We start from the raw sequence: 12,814 nt of genomic DNA, 5'->3' as shown, positions 1-12,814 counted from the left end.
GGAGAGGGAGCTGTGGAGAGCTGGGGAGGGATATGGGGGAGTGGGGGCTACAGAAAGCTGTGAGGTATAGGGAGGCGTGTGGATGTATCGTGGGCTGTGGTGGGGAATTGGGGGATATGGGGGATTTGGGGCAATAGGGGACTGTGAGGATGTTATGGGGAAACAGTGCTATGGGGAGCACGGGGGGGTTGGGAGGGGCTGTGGGGGGCTGAATGGGGGTGTAAGGTGGGCTATGGAGGGATGTGGGGCTACAGGGTCCAGATATCATCCACTCTTTGCTGGATGAGGCTGGGAATGTGAGCACTGAGGATAAGGAAAAGGCGGAGGTTCTGAATGCCTTCTTTACGTCTGTCTCTAAAAGTCAGACCAGTTACCCTCAGGATGCTCCTCTCTCTGACCTGGTAATCTCGGCTGGGGAGCACACGAACCCCCCTGTGATTCTGGAGGAAACAGTCAGAGACCTCCTGCTCCAACTGGGCTGCCACAAGGCGATGGGGCCAGATGGGATCCACCCGAGAGTGCTGAGGGAACTGGCGGAGGTGAGAGCCGAGCCGCTTTCCATCATCTGTCAGCACTCCTTGTTGACTGGTGAGGTCCCAGAAGACTGGAGGCTTGCCGATGTGACTCCATTTATAAGAAAGGTCGTAAGGAGGATCCGGGGAACTACAGGCCTGTCAGCCTGACCTCGGTGCCAGGGAAGGTGATGGAGCAGATCACATGGCATGTGCAGGATGAGCGGGGGATCAGGCCTAGCCAGCATGGGTTCGTGAAGGGCAGCTCCTGTTTGACCAACCTGATCTCCTTCTATGATCTGTGACCCGTCTGGTGGATGAGGGAAAGGCTGTTGATGTGCTCTACCTAGACTTCAGCAAAGCCTTTGGCACTGTCTCCCACAGCATTCTCCTGCAGAAGCTGGCAGCCCGAGGCTTGGATGGCTGCTCTCTGGGCTGGGTGAGGAGCTGGCTGGAGGGCCGGGCTCAGAGAGTGGTGGTGAATGGAGTGAAATCCAGCTGGCGACCGGTCGTGAGCGGTGTTCCCCAGGGGTCGGTGCTGGGCCTGTCCTCTTCAGTATCTTGATTGATGACCTGGATGAGGGCATTGAGTGCACCCTCAGTACATTCGAAGATGACACCAATTGGCTGGAAGTGTGGATCTGCCTGGGGGTAGCGAGGCCCTGGAACGTGTTCAAAGGAGGGCAACAAAGCTGGTGAGGGGTCTGGAACACAGGGCTGCTGAGGAGAGGCTGAAGGAGCTGGGAATGTTCAGCCTGGAGGAGCTCAGGGCAGAGCTCACTGCTCTCTATGACTGCCTGAAGGGAGGCTGTAGTGAGCTGGAGGTCGGCCTCTGCTCTCGTGTCATCAGTGATAGGAGCAGAGGGAATGGTTTCAAGCTGCGGCAGGGGAGATTCAGGCTGGACATGAGGAAGTGTTACTGTTCAGAAAGGGTGGTCAGGCAGTGGAATGGATGCCCAGGGAGGTGGTGGAGTCACCGAGCCTGGGGGTGTTCAAGGAAAGGCTGGATGTTGTGTTGAGGGACGTGGTTCAGTGGGAGCTGTTGGTAATGGGTGGACGGTTGGACTGGATGAGCTTTTAGGTCTTTTCCAACCTTGGTGATTCCATGATTCTATATAGGTCCAAATACAGGGACTATAGGGAGTTATAACGGGAGATGGGGCAATATTGGTGGGATGTGGGGTTACAGGAAGGTTGTGAAGTGATACAGGGTGATAGTGGACTACAGGGGTCTGGGGAGAGCTATGGGGAGGGTTATAAAGGGCTGGGAGGAGGAAAAAAGAGAGTATGGTTCAATAAACATAGGTGGAATAGAAGGGGACTTGGGGCTGCAGGGAGATGGCTGTAGGTGTGATATGGAGAAAGAGGTGCGACAGGGGGCTGCGGAGGGGTGCTGTATGGGAACTGCTGAGTCGCGGCCTGAGCCTCTGACTGCCCACCTGAGGCGAGCACCGAGTCAGCCCTGTAAGCACAGATGAAGGCAGTGCTCCTGTGCTGCCGGAAGGGGAGCCTGGCTGCACCTCTCCCAGACCCATTTAAGAGCTGACTGCTGGTGGGGAAGGATCTCTTGTGGAGATTGCTCCTCTTGGAGTCTGCTCAGTGAGTCCAGGACAAGGGCAAGCTTCCCATCCATTCTTCTTCGGTGTGGTAGCTTGTTTAGCCTGACTTTACTCTATATTTCTTAATTATAACAACTGTATATTCATTGATTTTACAGATATAAAGAGATATAAGCATATAAAAGGCTGTGGGGGAGCTACAGAGTACTTGCATAGGCTATAGGGAAATACAGGGTAATATGGGGCTACGGGGGCGCTATAGGGTAATGCAAGGAGAAAAGGACCCTGGAGAGGAGCAGATAACAAGAAGATGGAAGGGATAAAAGGGGGTCAGTAGGTGGATGTAATGTGACTTCAGTGGGCTGGGAAGTAAACAAAGGAAACAAAACAAAAGAGGAAAAAAAAGAAAAGGAAAGGGAAAGGAAAGGGAAAGGAAAGGAAACATACTAAAAAATGAGAAAAAACACAAGCAAAAAGAGCAAGGTTCAAATAATGAAAAAGCACGGCTCATTTTGCGTGAGTTGCCAGGTGCTGCTGTGGTAATGGGTGTTGATGAGCCAGCCTTCGTGGCAGGGCTGTGGCTTTATTTTATGTCAGAATTTGAGGCCTACGATTTTCCCACTGTGAGTGCCTGTTTTAAATGATAACAAGTGATCTGAAGATTAGCTTCCCTCCTTGGATCAGAATCACGTATTGACTTTTGATATTTGTCTTTCTATTCCTGTAGCAACTGGGGTGTGGATGCTGCTGCACGTATCTCCCATTTTGCCCTTCTGCTTTGTGTGAAAGAATAGCAAAACATGCCATCTCTGTGTGCAATTTCTGAAGTAAGTAAAGTGAAATACTTCCAAGTCAGTAAAATACTTCAAGGTTCCCTAAACTTTGGGTCTGGGAGGTGACCACTCCTTTGTCTATGATGCAAGCACAGCGGTGATGCAGGCACTTGCTGAGGTCACAGTGGCTGCCGGGCTGGGAGCGTTTGTGCCCCAGCTGGGAGCAGAGCTGGTGCTCTAGTGAGCGTGGTGCACACTGAGACCGAGCTCTGTGCTGTCATGGAGAGATCTTCCTGTGAGAGCCCACTGGAAGCAGCGCTGCGGCGTGTGTGAGAGCTGGGCACAGCTCCGGCTGAGCAGTGGCCAGGTGAGCTGGGGTTGGTGCTGGGTGTCTCAGCAGGAAAGCTGGGCTGGGGTGGGCAGCTGCGTCAGCCCTTGTCCAGGCTGGCGCTGAGACAAAAGGAGTTTTCTTCACGACAGCAACACCAGCCGTGTGCTTCAAGGTGCAAAACTATGGAGGAGATGGAGAAGAACGCTTGCTGTCAGAACTCATGGCAGCTGCACGGGAGCTGGGTGTATTTGGGAGACAGTTCTCATTAGTAGTTGGTTTGGAGTATTGCCCTGCCCGATAGCTTAAACTGCATAGCAGAGGAAAGCTGGGAAAATGCTTTTTCCTGTTTTTCACTTGCAGGTTCTTTCTTCAGGGTTGGTTTACAAAAGGAGGTGTTGGGGACTGAGGCAGTTGAAGAGTGAAGCCAGCTCTTTCCACCAGCGGGGGGTCAGTCCCTGTGGAGAGGACCCCAGGAACGTGAGCTTCCTCTGAGACGTTCCCCACATGTCCCAGCAGGGACACAGACGCGGTTCCCATTCCTGCTTTGCGCGTGGAAAGGTATGGCTGGGTTTCTCTAACTTGGGTTTTCTTCCTTTCTCTGGTTTTGGAGGGGAAGGGGTGGAGCAGGGGGAGCCCTGCTGGTCCTTAGGGAGCTCAGTAACCAGTGGGCTTGTGCGGTGCAGCACAAGGACAGCATGGCCAGGCTCCTTCACCTGGTGGGGCAGGGTGGGAGCTGAGAGCGGGCGCTGCCCTCCTGCCATCTGTACCTGGTTATGGTTTGCCACGTTTGCTCTGGTTTCTGCTGAGAAGTTTGTTCTAGCTGCCTGCAGCAGGACAGGGTGGGGAAGGAATGATGGTGCAGAGCTAAGGCTGCGCACGGTAATTTTGCACGGGTTGAACTGTGGCACCTGAAGACCCTGTTTCCCTTGGAAGAATGCTGGTGTTTGCAGGTGTGTTGGTGCAAGCCCTGCAGTGCTGTCTGAGAGCGCCTGTCTGCTGCACCTGAGCGATAAGAAAGCTGGATATGCCCAGCAATTGCAGCTTGTGCAGATGTTGTGAATGCGCTCCCAATGTTTCCTTCAGTGAGAACTCAGCGCTCTCTGGCAGATCTGGAACACTGCATCTCTTTGCAAACGTTGGTGCCTGTATCCATGGCCCTCCTTTTTTCTCTCCTCAGAAGCAGCGCCGTGCTGTTCCCCATGCTAGGGAGCAGCAGCCAGCAGGCTGCCCCAGTGCCAGCTGGGCCTTGCAGCGCGCAGAGGGACGCGATGGGGATGGAGCATCCTTAGCACCATGCACAAGTGAGTCTCTTCAGTCCTCTGTCATGAAGGATGGAAGAATGAGTATTACTTGTGAGTTGGTGCAGTGCTGTAGGGATGTCCAGTAGCCATTGTGGAAGCATTGGGGAGGCTGACAGTGACAGCTGATGGCAGCAGTAAGACAGAAGTCTGTGTGTAAGTGGTGGCGCTCAGAGCTGAATGAATTCCCTGTAGAGACCAAAAAATCCATGTCTCAACTTGTGCAGCGTTTTGTAGCGTTTTGTTTGCTGAAGCAGCTTTGCTCTGCAGAATGCAGAGCTGTCAGGCAGCCCTGGGTTCCTCTGCTGCCACCTGAGCAGGAGTGAGAGCAGTAATGCTTTGTGTAAGCGCACTGCAGTTTAACCATCAGCTTCTGTTCTGGCTGTAGAACAGTGTCTTTTGGTTTTGGGGGTGGATGTGGGCTAACAGGACAGCGCTGCTCCTGGGAAACCAACACTCCATCTGTTGTTGTAGGGACGGAGCCTGCGCGTCCATGGAATGGTGCTGGGCATGGGGGGAAACGGAAAGCCTCCCCAGGTAAGAAGCTCTTGTGAGCTGTGGTGTGGGTACTGCCTGTAAACAGGGCTGCGTGAAGGGGCGTGTGATGGAGGAGAGGGGAAAGGGCCCTGCAGATGTCTGCTGACTGCAGAAATGGCGGACCATTGGAGCAGCAGAAGGGCAGATTGAAGAAACGACGCTTGAGGAGCAGAAGTTTGTGGTTGGCTGTGCTAAAATGTTCCTGCACAGAGATGCTCTTCATGTCTGTCTCGTTTCCTTTCTGTCAGGAGCTGATGACAACAGGCTTGCAGGGAGGCAGGGGAGGAGCAAGGAGAGTGGCCCAGCACCCAAGAGAGGTAGGACACACAGCAGGCATCTGGGTTTGGTGCCCTGTCTTTCTAGTTAGGCTTTCTGTCTGCCCTTTCCTGGGACTGTTGTCATTGCATGTTGCTTGAGGTCTTAATCCCTGGGGATTCCAATTACCTTTCCTGTCCCAATTGCCAATGCAAGCCCACAGTTCAGCCAAGATCCTAAGGTGCATTGCTGTGAACACTGGAGATGAGATTTCCTAGTATCGTGGCCTGTTTTGCAGACTGAAGGTAGTGCTGGACTCATTACATGTTGCTGCTTCCTCTTTCTTGTTTCTAACAGGGAGAGGTGCTGAGCCAAATGGCGAAAGCTACGTGCAAACTCCTCTCCAGGCTGGAGGGCTTCCTGAAGCAGCAGGTCCCAGCAGAGGGGGAACAGCTGCTCCTGCAGTTGCCAACTGCTCCTTCTCCAAGATCGTGGTCGCAAGAAAGCGCAAGGGAGTGGAAGAGGAGGAGCAGGAGGCAGAGCTGGGTCCTGCCAACAAACAAGTGAAAGTGGAGCACAATGGGGAGAAGGCTCAGAGCCCTCATCAGAGCAGAGGTGCTGTGCCAGCTCCATCAGCACAGCCTGGGCCTGCCCCAGTGCCGACCGAGAGGTTCCGGACCTCAAAGCGAAGAGGTAAGAAGATGCTGCAGCTGCCCTGCTGAGGTGCTTCCCTTGTCAAGCACGTGGAGTTTGCTTGGGGTTTGCTTTGCTTTTTCTTCCCTTCTGCAGGGAGGGGCAAAGAGGAGAAGGCTACCAAGTCCAAAGGATGTGCCAGAATGTGTCATCCTATCTTTTCCCATGAAGCCCACGATGGCCCTCTGCTCGTCCCACTGCAAATACCCGTTCCTGAGAGATTTCCCAGGCTGTTGTCGTGGTACCCGTGTTTCCGTGGTTTTGCTATTGACAAACTGAATTTCTCTTCTCTTGCTCTCTAGAAAGACGACGACGACAGAAGGAAAGGAGAGCAGAAATGAAGAAGGCTGCTCTCAGAGCTGCTGGTGCACATGCAGAGGTGAGTCCTTGGCGAGCACAGACACGGCTCTTGTTCTCTGTCTGTCAGACATGAAGGGGGTTGTGGAATACTGGGGGAAGCGGTGTGCTGCTTTGACACTTGCCTTGTTTCTTTCCAGTTCTCCACCATGAACAGCCTTGTGGAGATGATGGAGAAGCTGCAGCTGAAGGACTGAGCGGAGGAGCATCAGCAGGCAGCGGCTTTGTGGCAGCAGCCCAACTTGGCGCTCTGGGTTCAATCCATCAATAAACAATTGGAGTTTTGCATTCACAAGGAGCGCATGGCCTGATTTGTCCAGCGGCACCCAGTGAGCTGCTGCTCCACCTCCTGGTTATCCCACCACCTCCTCGTTATCCCACCACCTCCTCGTTATCCCACCACCTCCTGGTTATTGCTCCACCTCCTGGTTATTGCTCCACCTCCTCGTTATTCCACCACCTCCTCGTTATTCCACCACCTCCTCGTTATCCCACCACCTCCTCGTTGTTCCTCTCGCGGCGCTGGGTCAGAACTGCCACAGCTCCATCAGGGAATGCTGCAGGGTACAGAAGCAATGGACGCACCAATCCTGGGCCCTGCCCACAGACGCACTGTCTGAGCAGTTAGAGAGCAGCTCCATAGAGCCGTCTGACTTTCTCGGGGCAGCACTGAGCAAAGTGAGCGTGTGCCCCTCAGCCTGCAGGCGTCTCTGCTGGGGGAAGAGAGGCTCCGCTGGCCGCCTGATCCCGGAAGGCAGAGCTGTTCTCCTGACTTCTCTGCAGTGCTGCCTTCCTTCATCGTCCCCCCTTTCTTCAGATATTTTGATGCTACTTTTCACCCTTTGGGGCGGAGCTTGAGTGACTCTCATCATTGCAGAGCTTTGTACTGAGCGGAGTGGAGTTTTCTGGCTTTGTTTCTACAAGCCTAGGCTGAAAACCGCAGCGTGCGTGCGAGATGGGAGTCCTAGCACTCTGGAAGTGGATAAGTGTTGGGATGGAGCTGCTTTTGGTTTTCTAATGAGTGCATAAGGAGCAAAGTTTGCTGACAGGATGGTGTTTGCTCAACTAATGACTAGGAGCGATGTGCAGAGGAAGATGGCAGTTGGCAGATGGTGCGTGGCCAGAGCTGCTGTTTCTGTCCTGCAGCCGGGAATGCTCCACGCCGAGGGGTGCGGGCTGTGAGAGGAACCTGTCTGTGGAAGCGTGGCCGTTCCTCCCGTCTGATGGGGCAGAAGGCAGGGACAGGAGAGGAAAGCTGAACAGATGTGCATTTTCGTCACGGCTCTTCCTGTGTGGGAAATGAGCTGTGCCACTGTGCTTCTTTGTGCTGGCTAGTTCTGGAGCTGTGCCTTCGACTTGATGCTCAGCTGTTCCTGTGTGCAATGCTCCACACTCGGACCCTGCAGAGCCCAGAGGCCTCCTTGGCTGCTGTCACTCACCTGGAGCTTGCAGGGTGCTGTGCGTGCTGGATGTAGCTGCTTCCAGCTGTCATTTGCAAGGCCCTGTAAGTGCGCTGGGTTCCAACAGCAGTCAGATGACACAGATGAGAAAGAAGCAGGAAAACTTTTATGTATTTATTTTTACATCACAGGCTTTGATCTCCAGCCAAGCGTGTTGTGCTGTGGAGAGCAGTGGAAGCCGTTCAGTTGCATGACCAAGGGGTGCAGCCTGGTTCCCCCCTCCCTAAGGGGGAGGCTCATGGAAGGGCTGGCTGCCTGCAGGGAAGGAGCTCTGCTTTTTTGTGCGCCCTGTTGCTCAGAATGGGGTCAGCAGTTCTGTGGAGATTTCCTGGGTTGAGTCCTTTGTGTTTCTCGGGTAACTTAAAGCTGTGTCTGCTCTTGCCTCTGTTTGCAGCTGCCGCGCCTCTGGCCTTGGCCCCCACAGAAGCCCCTCCTGGTTGTCAGTGGCAGCTGTTAGCTGTGCAGTGCCAGCAGTCTGTGGAAACGGCAGCACTTGGGAGGATGACACAGTTTGCCTGATTTTATGCTTTCTGGATGCGGTCAGGTGAGAAAGCGCTGTGCTTGGTGGCACAAATTCCTTGGCCAAAGGACGCTTTGGAGCAGAGGTTTGCTGTCAGGAGGCCTGAAAGCATGGAAGGAAATGCTGCTGTGCACTGGGCCCAGAGACATCAGCTCCCAGCACGTCAGGGACTGCGGACGCCTGCAGCCTCTGTGTCTGTCGGGGATTGCTCCAAGGGCTCTGCAGGCAGCTGTCCGTGGCTGTTTTGCTTTGTGAGGGCATGGGCACAGCTGACAACACACTGATGGTGTCCTGCTGGGAAATGGATGCGCTGGATGGCAGAGGAGGATTCTGAGCCCAGTATGGGATCATCTTTGTTCCTTCGTGAAGGTGAGTGTTTAAAAGTGAGACACTTGAAGCTGCATTTGCAGGGTGCCTGGAAGGAGGTGACTCTCGCTTGATAGCAGTTGGGTATTTCAGAGCAGCTGAGATTAAGGGGACGTCACAAATCATGTTCTGAGAATGTTCCTGACCGTTCTTACTTGTTCAATTGTCTACAAGAATGCAAGCAATGCAAAAAAGCAAAAGCAGAACAAGCACGGCATGTCCTGCAAAGAATCCAGCTTTCACAGAGACTGACAGTTCCTAACGTTCCTTTTTCTTCTTCTGTCAGTGACTGAATTTGCTCTCACCTCTTCTCTCTGCACGTGACTTCCCACTTCTTCTATCTTTAGTTCTTCTTGGGTTGAACTTCTCTCTTGTCTGTTTCTCCTCCTTTCTACCTTTGCAATCCCTTCCCTCCCTTCTCTTTTCTGTCTTTTCTAACTTCTCCTCTCTGCTGCCTTCCTCCCTATTCTTTTTTCCTGTCCTTTTCTTTCTTTTCTCTGCACCGTTATTTCTCCTCTTCCTCCTCCTGCACTTCCTGCTCCTCTGTTCCCTCCTCTCAGTTCTCCCCTGCCTGTTCCTGCTCTTTTCCTCTTCTCCTCCTCACTCCTCTGCCCTGTTTCTGCATTATTTCATCCTCCTGCAGCAGCGGCTCATCTGCTCTGCACTTCTCTCTCTGTGCTGTCCTCTGCTCTTTGAGTAATTCTTCCCTCTGTCCTTGCTCCTCTTCAGCTGGCTATTAATTCTCCACATCATGGCTCCTATTGTGCTATTTTTTCTTCTCCATATTCTCCCTCTTCCTTCATCTGCACTCCTCTTCTGCCGTTCGTTGTTTCTCTCTATCCTCTCTCCTCTTTCTTCTGCATTCTTCCTCTGCTTCTCCACTTCTTCATTCCCTGCCTCCTCGCTCCTCTTTCCTCTGCATCAACACTGCTCTTCTGTTGTACTTTTGTCCTTTTTCCGTACTTCTCGTTCTTCTGTAGCTGCACTCCCCTTCAGCTGTTCTTGTTTCATTCTGTCCTCACTCCATTCTTCTGCATCTCCCCACGTCTTCTGATCTTCTTTACAGTCTCCTCACTTGTTTTGCATCTGCATCTGCACTCTTCTCCCATTCCTTTTTCTGTGCTTCCTCCCTGTTCTTTCTTCTGCATCTGAACTCCTCTTCTGCTATTCTTTCTTCCTGCTAATCTTTCTTCCCTGTATAATCATTCCTTTTTCTTCTGCATCTGTCTCTGCACTCTGCTCCTGTTTTCTTCTCTTTTCTCTCTTTCTCCATTTGCACTCTTCTGCTGCTTTTTTTCCCCTGCCTTTTCTCTCTGTCACTTGCATCTGCACTACTCTTCTGCTGTCCTTTCTTCCCTCTATCCTCACTTGTGCATCTGCACTCTCCTAAGGCTGATCCTTCTGCCTTGTATTCTCCCTGCTCTTTCCTCTGCATTCTCACTCTCCTGTTTGTTTTTTGTTTCCCTTGCATCCTCCCTCCTCTTCTGCTGTTCTTTCTTCCTTGTTTCCTCGCTCCTCTTCTGCATATGCACTCCACATGTGCTGTTCATTCTTCTCTGTATCCTCACTGCTTTGTATTCTGCATCTGCTCTCCTCTTCTGCTGTTCTTTCCTTCCCTGTATCCTCACGCATCTTCCTTCTCTGTTTGCTCTCCCCTTTGCTGGAGGCTGTTCTTTCCTCCTTTAATCCTCACTCTTTCATTTGCTGCTCTACTCCTCCTGTTCTGTCTTCTATTTATCCTCACTCATTTGATTCTTCTGCATTCACGCTCCCTTTCTGCAGTTCTTCCTTCCCCGAATCCTCAGTCCTCTTTCTTTTGCTGCTTCTTTTCCACTTTCTCTCTGCTCTTTACTCTGCATCTGCAGTCATCATTTTCTCCTACTTCTTCCCTGTCTTCTCTCCTGTCTTCTCCATCTGCACTCTTTTTCTGCTTTCCTTTCTTCCCCCCTTCCTCTTTCTTCTGCATCTGAACCCCATTTCTGCTCTTCCTTCCTTCTCTCTCTCCACTCTCCTCTTTCTTCTGCGTCTGTTCTCTTCTGCTGTCCTTTCTCCCCTGTAACCTCACTTCTCCTTTTTCTGCAGCACACTCATCATCTTTCATCCCTGTCTTCTCACTTCTCATCCACCTGCAGCTGCAGTCCTCTTCTGCTCTCCTTTCCTCCTTGTATCCTCACTTGCCTTTTGTTCTGCACCTGCACTCCCCTTCTGCTTGGCTTTCTTTATCCTATCCTCTCTCCCGTTTTGTCTGCATCTGCCCACCACTGCTGATCTTTCTTACTGCTTCTCCTCGCTGCTCTTTCACCTGCATCTTCCCTCCTCTTCTGCTGTTTATTGTTCTGCCCTCGCTCCTCTTTCTTCTCCACCCGCATTTCTCTCCTGCTGTTTTTCCCCTGCCTCCTCACTCCTTTGTTGTCTACATCAGCTTTACACTCCTGCTTTTCTTTCTCCCCTGTATCCTCGCTGCTCTTTTATCTGCATCCCTCCTCTTCTGCTGTTTTTCCCCAGTATCCTCGCTCCTCTTTCTGCTTCTGCTGTTCTGTTCCTTGCTTCCTCGCTCTTTGCATGTGCACTCCCCATCTGCTGTTCGTTCTTCTGTATCCACAATATTCTTCCTTGTACACTTGCACTCCTACTGTTGTTCTTCCCCATCCCCTTACTGCTCACTGCTGTGTCAGCTTTACTGTTCTGCTCTTTCTTTCCTCTCTTCTTTTCTTTTGCATATGCACTCCAGTTCTTCTTTCTTCCCCATATCCTCTCTGCTCCTTCACTTGTATCTGAACACCTGTCCAGCTATTCTTTCTTCTCTGTTTAGTCATTCCTTTTTCTGCTGCATCTCTTCTGCTGTTCAGTCTTCTGTCTATCCTCATTGCTCTTTTGTTTGTATCCACACTCTTCTTCTGCTCTTTCTTCCTTGTGTCCTTTCTTCCTTTTCCCCTGCATTTTCTCTCCTCTTCTGCTGTTCTTTCTTCCCTGTATCCTCACTCCTCTTCCTTCTGCATAATTAAACTCCTCTCTTGGTCGTCTTTCTTTGTCTCCTCACTGCTTTGTTCTGTATCTGCACTCCTCCTTTTCTGTCTTCTATCAGTTCTCACTCCGCTTTGTTCTGCATCTGCCCTCCACTTTTCTTGGTGTTCCCCTGTCCTTGTTGCACTTTCTTCCATCTGCACTCCCTTCCTGTACCTTGTCTTTCCTGTCTACTCACTGCCCTTTCTTCTGAGCTGCGCTCCTCTACTGCTGTTCTGTCCTCACTACTCTTGCTTCTGCATCTGCAGTCCTCCTCTTCTCTTCCTCCTCCTGTGTCCTCGCTCCTATTTCTCCATCTGCACTCCTGCTGTATTTTCCCTGCATCCTCACTCGTCTTCATCAGCTTTACTCTTCTGCTGTTCCTTCTTTCCTCTGTCCTCACCTCCTTCTGCGTATGCTCTCCACATCTGCTGTTCTTTCTTCTTTGTATGCGTGCTGCTCTTTCTTGTGCACTTGCACTCCTCTTCTTCTGTTCTTACTTGCTTTTATTTTCCCTGTTTTTTCTTCATCTGCTCTCCTCCTCTGTTGTTTTTTCTTCCCTATCTCCTTGCTTCTTCCTTCTACATCTGCTTTCCTCTTCTACTTTTTCTTCCCTCTCTCCTCTTGGTTCTGCCTGCATTCCTTTCTTCCCTGTGTTCACACACGTCTTCTTTCTGTGTCCGCTCTCCACTTTGGCTGCTCTTTCTTCCATTTATCCTCACTCTTTCATTTGCATCTGCAGTTCTGCTGTTTTCCTTGCATCCTCACTCCTCTTTTTTCTGCATTACTGCTCCTCTTCTGCTGTTCTTTATTCCTTTTCTCTTCAAACCTGTGCGACCTGGTGTGGGGAACCTGCTTTGGCAGGGGGTTGGTCTCAATGATCTCTAGAGGCCCCTTCCAACGCCTACAGTTCTGTGATTCATTTCTTTCTTCTGCATCCAAACTCTTCTGCTGTTTTCTTTGCCGTGAATTCGCTTCTTTCGTCTGCATCTGCATTCCTGTTACGATGCTGCTTTTTTGGTTTCCTCGCTGCTCTTTATTCTGCATCTACACTTCTGCTTTTGTGTCTGTTCTCTCTACTCTTCTCTATCTGCACTCCACTTCTGTTCTTCTTTCTTCTGCCTCCTCACTGCTCCTCATTAGAATCATA

The 12,814-nt window shown here is 51.5% G+C and overlaps 1 long non-coding RNA gene across 1 annotated transcript; it reads right to left on the bottom strand.

Moving 5' to 3' along the window:
• Positions 1 to 6,345: 6,345 nt before the first annotated feature.
• Positions 6,346 to 6,790, bottom strand: LOC128072894 (uncharacterized). Its single transcript, XR_008202498.1, has 3 exons — positions 6,776 to 6,790; positions 6,700 to 6,718; positions 6,346 to 6,661 (listed from the first exon to the last, which is right to left on the bottom strand). It is a non-coding gene; the product is annotated as an uncharacterized LOC128072894 (long non-coding RNA).
• Positions 6,791 to 12,814: the final 6,024 nt, after the last annotated feature.

The sequence above is a fragment of the Tympanuchus pallidicinctus genome, unplaced genomic scaffold, assembly GCF_026119805.1.
Source record: "Tympanuchus pallidicinctus isolate F22 unplaced genomic scaffold, pur_lepc_1.0 scaffold70, whole genome shotgun sequence".
Taxonomy (NCBI): Eukaryota; Metazoa; Chordata; class Aves; order Galliformes; family Phasianidae; genus Tympanuchus; species Tympanuchus pallidicinctus.
The sequence above is the reverse complement of the archived record's forward strand: the minus strand, read 5'-3'. Positions and strand labels throughout refer to the sequence as shown.